Source organism: Panthera uncia, unplaced genomic scaffold, assembly GCF_023721935.1.
Source record: "Panthera uncia isolate 11264 unplaced genomic scaffold, Puncia_PCG_1.0 HiC_scaffold_1700, whole genome shotgun sequence".
Lineage (NCBI taxonomy): Eukaryota > Metazoa > Chordata > Mammalia > Carnivora > Felidae > Panthera > Panthera uncia.
The window spans coordinates 22,630-32,315 of NW_026058361.1; positions in this window are offsets into that span (position 1 = coordinate 22,630).

Genomic DNA, 9,686 nt, shown 5'->3' on the forward strand with positions numbered 1-9,686 from the left:
CTAGGTAGTTTGTATTTATACTGCTTTGATAATAACTGACATATGAAAGTGCTTAATAAATGTTTGTTAATTAATAAAGGAAGCAAAATGGCATCAATGAAATGTCTCAGTTATCCATGGTGGGGCTGAAATGGTCAGAGAGCATTACCTATGACCAGAGGGTCAGAGAGGCTTACCCTGACCAGAGAGGTCAGAATGGCTTACCTAACAACTGCAAAAAATGACAGAGGAGACAAAATAGGAAAGGCTATAAATATGGACTCCGCAAAAGGAAGAGAAAAATAGTGATCAAAGCTTCTTCTCTTCAGTAGAGTGTGTACCCACCTCCCTGCCCCCACACAACATCCCTGCCTTCTAATAGCTTTCTTGTGCAGTTTCAAAAACTATAAACAGTAGTAGATTTGTTATGTGCTAGTAACGGCTCTAACAGTTTGTGTGCTGTGAATTTTCTCATTTATAATCTTAAGTTCTGCTAGTTCCAAGGTACAGTTTACCTTCTCATATATATTAAGCTTAAAGAATAAGCTCAGAGAGATAAGCAATAGCAGAGAAGACTGAATCTAACCCTCCAGCGTATATATACAACTCTTCTTACAATATAATTCATAGTTGTTCAGGGTTGCTCTTCAACAGTACTTCTTTTGTATGTTTCTTGTATTTTGTTTGTTTTATGACACCAATCTCTAAATAATAGAACATTAATGGAAAAAAAGACAAGAAGATGTACCTCCCTGAGATATGGATAGACTTCTTACGTCTCTTAGTAGATGATGTTGCTGCAGAAAACGTAGCACCGCTTATTTTCAGTTTGCCCAAATGGATAAAAAAAATAAATGATTATAGCTTGAACTGCAGCCTTTATTTTTTTTCAGACCATTCTTTGGAAAAAGGTGATGCCAAAAGAAAGTAAGTGTATCAGTATCCCTTATTGAAATTATAAAAATTGGTGCATACTTTGATGTTTATGATTTATTCTTCCCAGAAGTGAATTAAGGAATATCTACTTAAAAAGAAAGAGCCTTGGTCTTCCCTGAGATGTCTTTATTCCTAAAGGTTCTCAAAGAAATGTCAGTTGCATCCTGTCCTTTTGTGCAATAACCTTGCAAGTGGAGATGTTTGTGTGGCAAAGGGCTGATTTCTACTATTCCTTGTGTCGTTGAGTTTTTCCCTTATGTCTCTCCCTTCAAAAGTGTGGGTTTCTTTGAGAAGTCACTCATCCAGTCACACACACACACACACACACACACACGCACACACATGCACAAACCATCCCTTTGACCTCTAAGAGGACATAAGATGATTTGGGAATGAGTTGAGGGCTCTGGCAACAAGGATAGAGAGGCTGGCCTTTCCCATAAACCTCTACTGACCCTGTTTGAGAATAATGCAGTTTGAAGCCATTCTTTGGAAGGCCTTCCTCGATTGGCACCACCCAGAAGTAGAGAATCAGCCTGGAACAACAGCATTACTTGCAAAGGGTAACTGTTGGACCATGAAGGCTTTTAAGCTCCTCCAGGGTCCTAATACTCCTCTCCACCACCATCCCTGATGCTGTGGTGTCCGAAGAGCTCTGTTTCCTTGGCCTAACAAAAAGTCAGACTTGGGAGTAAGGAAGGAGAAAACAGAATCTTTCCAAAACTTTCAATTCCCTGGATGTCCTTGGGAAAGCCGGAGAAACAAAAGGCTCCCTGCAGAGTCTCTCTTGGGAAAAAGAAAGTTTCCTACAGTGGTGGGCAGTCTGGGACTAAACAATCATGGTTTTATGACTTGGCTCCTCAGAAGAGAGTGTGCTGAGGCTGGAGAGCAATGAGAGGATAAGACCATTTGAGCCTTTCAGAGCAGAGTTTCTTAGCATTGCCGACAGTTCCCATGACCAGGAAGGTGTTGTGGGCACAGAGGGGAGTGGTAAAACCCCAAAGCCTATCCTTTTATAGAACAAAAGTCAGAATGGCATAAGGCCATGAAGAAGTTAGTACCCAGACCAGGAAACACGATTCTGATGATTTTCTCTGCTCACTGCAGACTTTGAATACATTTTGGCTGAATAACGGAAAGACAGAATAGATAAGTGTGATATTTATTCCCTTGGTGGTAATGACCAGTTTTTTGCACTTTATACAGAGGAAAGCCAGGTGATTTTCTTTCTTTTCTTTTTTCTTTCTTTCTCTCTCTTTTTTTTTTTTTTTTTTTAGTGATGCACTCCCACATGATACTGTTTGAAATGGAAGGAGTAACATGTCTCAGTAACACTGCTCTGGAGATCCTGATTCAAATGCCAGTTTTTCCATCAAGCTGAACCTCTCCCTGAGCCTCAGTTTCCTCCTCTGTAATATGGGGAAGATGTATGCCTACCTCATAAGATTGTCACAAAGATCAAGCAGCATATTGTGTGTATAGAAGCCTCTCAATTACTTTCAGCTGCATCTAGCAATTTTAGATGTTTATTATTCTGTTACAAAGCACAAATGGGCTCCCATAAGAATTGGTTATTACTTGTTTTTTGGTCGTCTTGGCCCAGCAACATGATCTCAGATGGCCCCTCTTTCAAAAAAAGAAAGAAATAAGAAAGAAAGAAAGAAAGAAAGAAAGAAAGAAAGAAGAAAGAAAGAAAGAAAGAAAAAAGACAGTTGTTGGAGTGTCCTACATAAAGAGTTTGTCTTCCACTTGAGAAAAGAGTTTGACCAAAGCAAAATTTAAACCTTTCAACACAGCCCAAATCTAGATGTACACATAAATTAATGTTGTGAGCAATAAAAAGGAAATTTGCATCAATTTGAAGTTAAAATTGTATCATGAAAAAGACAACTTTGGAGATTGAAATGGAAATGTCCTGTTTGAAGCTAAAGGCAATAGAACTCCACTTTACACCTTCATTTCTGACATTAACACACCATTAGGCATTTCCCTTCTTCCTGAGCTCTACCATTATCAGCAAAGTTTTAAATCATAATATCCAGAAAGCCAGCATTTGCTCTGCTGCTAAGGACACTATTTTTCAGCAGAAAATATCATGTGTGCTCATTTTATGAAATAGTTAACATAAACAAGATTGATTTATAAACCGATCATTCTCCATACATGTTGTTTTGCTGAGGAACTAATATATGAAAACATGGCTTCACTTTGCTGCCTAATTTTAAGGTCACCTTAGGAAATGAGGTTTGGGAAGGTATTTGTCTTTCCGGAGGCAGGAAGTGAATACCAACTTTAAAAATTAAAGTCGTTGGAACTGTGGTCAAGCCATTTCCCCCTCTGAGCACTTTGCTCCAAAGCTAGCCCTATAAAACGGCAATGTATAAGGCAAAGTGTAAATAAAGACTCTTGCAAAATGGGGTGGGACAAATTAGCCCTTCAAATAAGGGAATGTGATAAGGAATTTTGCTCCTCTAAGAGTATTATTCCATTCCCATTCATTACAAGAGGGTAGAATAAATACCACCAGAAATCTGCCATCAGCTGTATAGTTTGGGGAAAGAGAAGCAATTAAAATGATTAAAATAGCAATTTCTTTCTTTTTTTTTTTTGTTTTTGGATTAATTCAACAAGTACTTGTTTGACTGTCTATTTCCTGCTTAGCCTGAGAACAGGAACATTGAAACGTTTACTGTGAGGGCGACCCAGCAGCTCCTCTGTGGCCCCACTGCACAGAGTTGATTTAGCAGATCTATATCTCCACCTATACACCACCTCATCCTTCAACCTTCTTTTTCCTTCCCTCACCTGGAACTCTCTGAACTAAAAAGGGGGCAACTTCCATCTTTCAGTCCTAGTTCAGAATCAGGTCAGATGAAACTGCAAGGACACAATCCATTTAAGGAGGTTTAAACCTCATCGTTCCAAAGACCCAGTTTCTATTTGACGACATTAAAGTTCCATCATCTCCACAAACAGGCCAGGTTAGTGCGTTTTAAGCCAATCCCGGCCTCAGTCTGCCCTGAAATGATCAGTATCAACTTGATGTCTTGGGGATCCGGAGTGAAGATGAAATGAGCACGTGGCTCCGCAGTCTTCACCTCTTGCTTTTCCACCTAGTTCCAGAGGTGGGCCAGGGGAGGGAGCTGGAGGAGGAATAGATTCCGGGAAAGGGGAGAGTGAGAGGATGGGAGGCATCAAAAGAGTTAAAGTCTTTAAACCCAAAAGGTCTGGCACTGAAAGGAAACGTGAAAGAAACTTTCAGATTTGCCCAATGACTTACTCTCCGGAGGGTGCTGAAACGCGACTCTCAGACTCTCAGACCTTGCATGCGTGGGGGTTCATGAAAACCAATTCCAGCCTCACAGTCCAGGACTCCATCCTCTGTACTGTATGATGGGCGGGCTGCTCTTTGCCTTAAATATCCACGCGTTGACGTAGGGCAGGACCACGGACAGCTCCCGCCCCGAGGTCTCTGCCTCTCCAGTTCCACCCGCGACAACAGGGAGTGCGGCTGCCCGAATCGGCCTCCTCTAGCTCTGCTCCCTCCACAGCCATCCCTGGGTGTCTTCTAGGAGCCCGGAATTTCTTCTTGAGCTAGGGGCCCACAAAGGGCCAAAGCCCGAGAACCAAGAAAGGGGCGCCGCATGAAGACCGAGGTCCGCAGCTTTCTGGGAGCTTAGGCTCATCTCCCGAGAGGCAGCACCCAGGAAGATGACTTCGGGGAGAAGGCGGCTGCGGGGCCCCGGGAGACGACAGGGAGGAGGTGACCTTGCTTTTTCTCCCCGTGGGAGGCTGGCTCCTCCAAGCCAGCCCAAGTCATCGAGGTACCGCTTTGCTTTAGGTCCGTTTTCGCTTCCAAGTTGAGGGAAAGGGGAGACGTGTCAGAAGCCTCTCTGCACAGTGGAGCTGAGATTTCCCAGGGCGAAAAGCTCAGTCACCCTCTGCTTCCCCCTCCACCCCTAGCCTCCAGCCCTTCCTCACCTGGCTCTTTGGGGGGAGGGGCTGGCCAGATGTGTAATGCTCTTACTCCTAGTCTCCCTTTCCAGTGGCCCAGATTCACCAACCACTGGGTGGTCTCCACACGCCCCACCTCCCTTCTTCCAGATCTGGCAATCTCGAGGTCCTGTGGAAACTGCTGAGAGGAAGGTCTGTGACCAAACCAGGCTGGGGCTGAGGCCCGGGGATTCTTGCCTTCTGCTGAAAACTGGGGAAAGAATGTGAGCAGTCTTCTCTGCTGGCTTCCACTGTAAATGTAGAGGCAGAGTGCAAGGAAATAAAAGGTCTTCCTGTTTCTCCCAGACTGGAGAACCGTTTCACAGATACAGCCTTTGTTCAAGGAACTGGACCTTTTGTGGGGGCAAAGTGGGGATGGAGGGAGGCATGGAAAGCATGTTTCAATACAACGGAGCAATAGCTTTCAAGGCTGGAATCCAAAAAGACTTAGGGCTAGTCCTGTCGACAGCGGTCAGGATGGAAGCCTGGGAGATGAAGGACGGAAGATGGAGGAAGGAAGAGGGAAGGTGCCTGCTAGGTTTTCTTCTTGGCTGGATATTGGAATGGGAATGCAGACACACAATTAATTGCCTTTAAGAATTCTTAATTTAAATCATTGTTACTGGTGGTAGGAGTTAAACTAGAACCAGAAGCAGGAAGTATTTATAGAAGGGAGTTGGGAATCAGAAAACCAAATACCCAGTTAGACTACTTGGTTAGTTCAAAGGGGAAAATTCCCCACCATCTGACATCTTTCATGCTGAATGGTCTAAAAAGACACCAGCTGGGCAGTGTAGGAAGATACACCAAGATGGTCTTTGCAGCACTTTTTGTATCAGCAAACAAGTCAAATGTCCATCAGTAAGAGGTTGTTTAGATAAATTATAATCTGTATAATGAAATATTGTGCAGGAGCTAAAAAAATGAGGTGAAACTGTAAACTATAAATACTGAAGATCAATGAAGTCTAGGAGGTATTGTTAAATGAGAAAAATCATGATCACATTTTTTTAAAGCTGTCAGTCGTGTATATGTATGGCCTGTAGGTGTATTTCTATAATCACAGAAGAAAGATAAAAGACTAGGGCTGGAGCGGTGGTTGGAGATTACTCTTACTCTTTACCTTACTTATGTTGTAAAGAGAAGAAAAATGATGTGATTAAAAATAATTTGAACTTTGTTTTTCCACTGTTCTTTTCCTTGTTTCAATATGTTCTGTTACAAACAAATGCTACTAAAATCAGAAATAAACTAAGTACATGAAAGTGTCAATTACTGATCTTTCTCTTTTAGTCCTTTTTTAAAAAATATTTTTAAAAAACGTTTTTCTTTATTTTTGAGAGAAAGAGAGAGACAGGGCACGAGTCGGGGAGAGGCAGAGAGAGAGAGAGGGAGACGCAGAATCTGAAGCAGGCTCCAGGCTCTGATCTGTCAGCACAGATCATGACCTGAGCCAAAGTCAGACACTTAACTGAGCCACGCAGGCACCCCTCCCTTTTAGTCCTTTGAAACAAAGCTCCACCATCTATCGTCCAGATCTGCTCCCCTTGGCCCAGCTGGAAATTTACATAAATATAACATTTCTAAGTCCAGTATTAGCCTGGTTATTGATACCTTAAAACAAGGGTTCAGAGATGTGGTTGTTTACCCAGAAGAATTTTCCTATTCAGACTTTGTAAATCAAAACTGACTAGGGAGGTTCTGCTATTTCCCTGAATTTGTTACATTCGTTAACCTTGTTTCCTTTTAAAGGTAGTTCCTGGAATTGCCAAGCACCACCATCTACTCAAAACTTTGTTCTTTTAAAGCTTTCTGATGAAGGAGAGAACACAACATAGTGATCAAGCAAGGGAACTGAAATCGGACTGAACCTCGGTTTTCCCACTCACTGAGTAAACGGCCTCATACAAGTTCTTTACCACCTTGTCCTTCTGCTGCCTCATCCTTAATGTGGGGATATAATAGTACCTACTGCATAGGTTTGGTAAGAGCATTAACTAAGATAAACCCATACAAAAACTTAGAAGAGTGTGAAATGTCAGCAGTTATTATCACTAATTTCTGTCTAGAAAATGCAATCAAGGGGTAATGGAGACCTGTTAAAGCAACTTAGATCTTTTCTGGAAAAAACTACTGTGGGCAAGAGCGATACATTTGGAGAATGAGAACAGCCTCAGGAGCTTGAATCTACAGTCTGCATACTTACATGGAAGACAATGATAAGTTTCAAGAGTCAGACCCCCTGGATTCAATGCCTGACTTTATCATTTCCCAGATATTTGAACATAAACAATGATGTTACTTTTTGTTTGCTTGTTTTAAATGTTTGTTTATTTATTTTGAGGGAGAGAAGACACACACATGTGCACAGGTGTGCAAGGGCGTGCAAACATGAGTGGGGGGTGGGGCAGAGAGCAAGGGTGAGAGAGAATCGCAAGCAGACTCCACGCTGTCAGTGCAGAGCCCAATGAGGGGCTTGAACCCACGAAATGTGAATCATGACCTAAGCTGAGACCAAAATTTGGCCTTTAACCAACTAAGCCCCCCAGGTGCCCCTGTTTACTTTCTGTTAACTACAAAGTGCCAACAATAATAGTGCCCAGTTTATATGGTGGCTGTGATAATTAAATTAATTCCAAGCACTCAGTATATGCTAGCTTCTGTTTGTCTCTTGCCCTCTGAAAGCAAAACTGCTTTAGATGCTGTCAGTAACACAACCTATCCCTTTACCTTTTCTACTTTGGGGCAGAAAGCTAACTTCCAACTGCCAGCTCCTGCGTGTTTCTTTCGAAAGCTTTATCTGGATTCTAAGGTACTTTGCATGCCCTTATGGTAGGCCAAAAGTGTCTGGAAATTAACAGCCTCCCATCAGTCTTCTACCAAGACACTAGCTCCCAGAGTGTCCTCATTGGGATTAAGCTCAGTTGCCCACAGTAATAGCTGCTTGATAACACTCCCTTTAATTATTGCCTTTCCTTCTCCGTTTCTTTTTCCTACTTTTCTAACTTCAGCTCTTAGGCTAGAACCCAAAGTAGGACAGAGGTACACGGTGTTTTGTGATGATCATGGCAGCGTCTGTTGCTCATACAAGCTTCTGCATTATTTCCTTCCAAGGCTGTCATTCAGAATCAGATATCTTAACGCAGATGTCTTCACTGCGCTTTCTTACAGTTCCCTGGTTTCCAAGAAAAAAGACAAGCTCTTGACCACTGCCACCATCTGGTAACCAAGAACAGACCCAATTTGGACCACTATTACCCTGAAAGTGAAATGCTCTTGTTTATACGAATTCCATTCTATGACTTACTATTTATACTCTCCAAAATTTCAAAAGAGGCTTTTCATCTGCACTGAAAAAAAAATACCATCACTGTCACTGTCACTGCAGGAATCTGAGAGGCAAACTTCTATCTTTTCAAGGAATATGGCTGGAAATCTGAATGTGGATTTAGGCTAGTATACATGTTGCACTGCAAGAATTCTGACTCCAATACACCAACAAAGGTAAATTGAACTCTCCTGTTCGTGAGTACTGTGGGCAGAGCAATTGCCCACGGTAGAGCGGGCAGCCCAGGTTAGACAAGCTGGGCTCTCATCCTGGCTCTGCCACTATTAACCGTGTAACCTTTAGAAACGGCATTCGGGGCGCCTGGGCGGCTCAGTCGGTTGAGCCTCCGACTTCGGCTCAGGTCATGATCTCGAGGTTTGTGGGTTCGAGCGCCGCGTCGGGCTCTGTGCTGACAGCTCAGAGCCTGGAGCCTGCTTCGGATTCTATGTCTCCTCCTCTCTCTGCCCCTCCCATGCTCATGCTTTGTCTCTCTGTGTCTCTCAATAATAAATAAACGTTAAGAAAAAAACAATTAGAAATGGCATTTAATCTCTTTAAACTGGTTTTCTTATTCACAAATTGGGGACGAAAATACATTCATACATACATATACATATACCTACCTCACGGGCTTTTTCTTCCTAGGGATTTAGTATATGCTACTGTATAGTAAGCACTTAATACAACAGCATATAGTATAAGTTCAAGGAAAATCGTCCCTCTTTTTCCCTATTGATAATAACAACAACATTTTATAAAGGAAACATAAGGGCTATATAGTATGCACTGAATTTGTAGATTCTGGAAGCTGAAAAGAGATCATAGACACCTTGCAGGACAGCTATCCTCTAACCAAGGTAAGGCGAGGTGACATTCTGCAGAATACACCATCGTTTTCAGCAAAGCAAACGCAATCATTGTTCACTACATGTTAGATATGATTGTTAGAATTGGTGCTGCCATTGGAACTACAGGCAAACGGACAGCTAGTTGTTGGGAGGCTTTAAGGTTATACGTCAGTGCAGAGCCTACTCATTGTTACCTAGAACATGGCCACGGGTTACACCTAACACAATAGGGGACCATTTCTCTCCTCCAAACCAAGAATGTGGACAGGGACCTACCCACCTTGGAAGAAGAGGTGGGACTTCCTGGATACAGTTTCCCAGAGGGAAGAATGGGTTTTATTAGTATGACACTGAGATGGAAGTCCATAGAGACAGAGAAAGGAGCATGACTTCTGCCTAGATACTCGCAGTGGGTTGATATCTTGATGGTCCAGTTAACCAGTTCTCAGGGTAGAATGAGTATTCACAGTCTGCAGGTCACATTGCTGCTGGGGGCACACACTGTGGCATTTGCCTTGGAAATTTCTGCCACGCCCACATTGGAGGCCTTATCCTGAGTGAACTGCTGGAACTTTTTCAGAGATTTTTTTTTTTTTCAACAT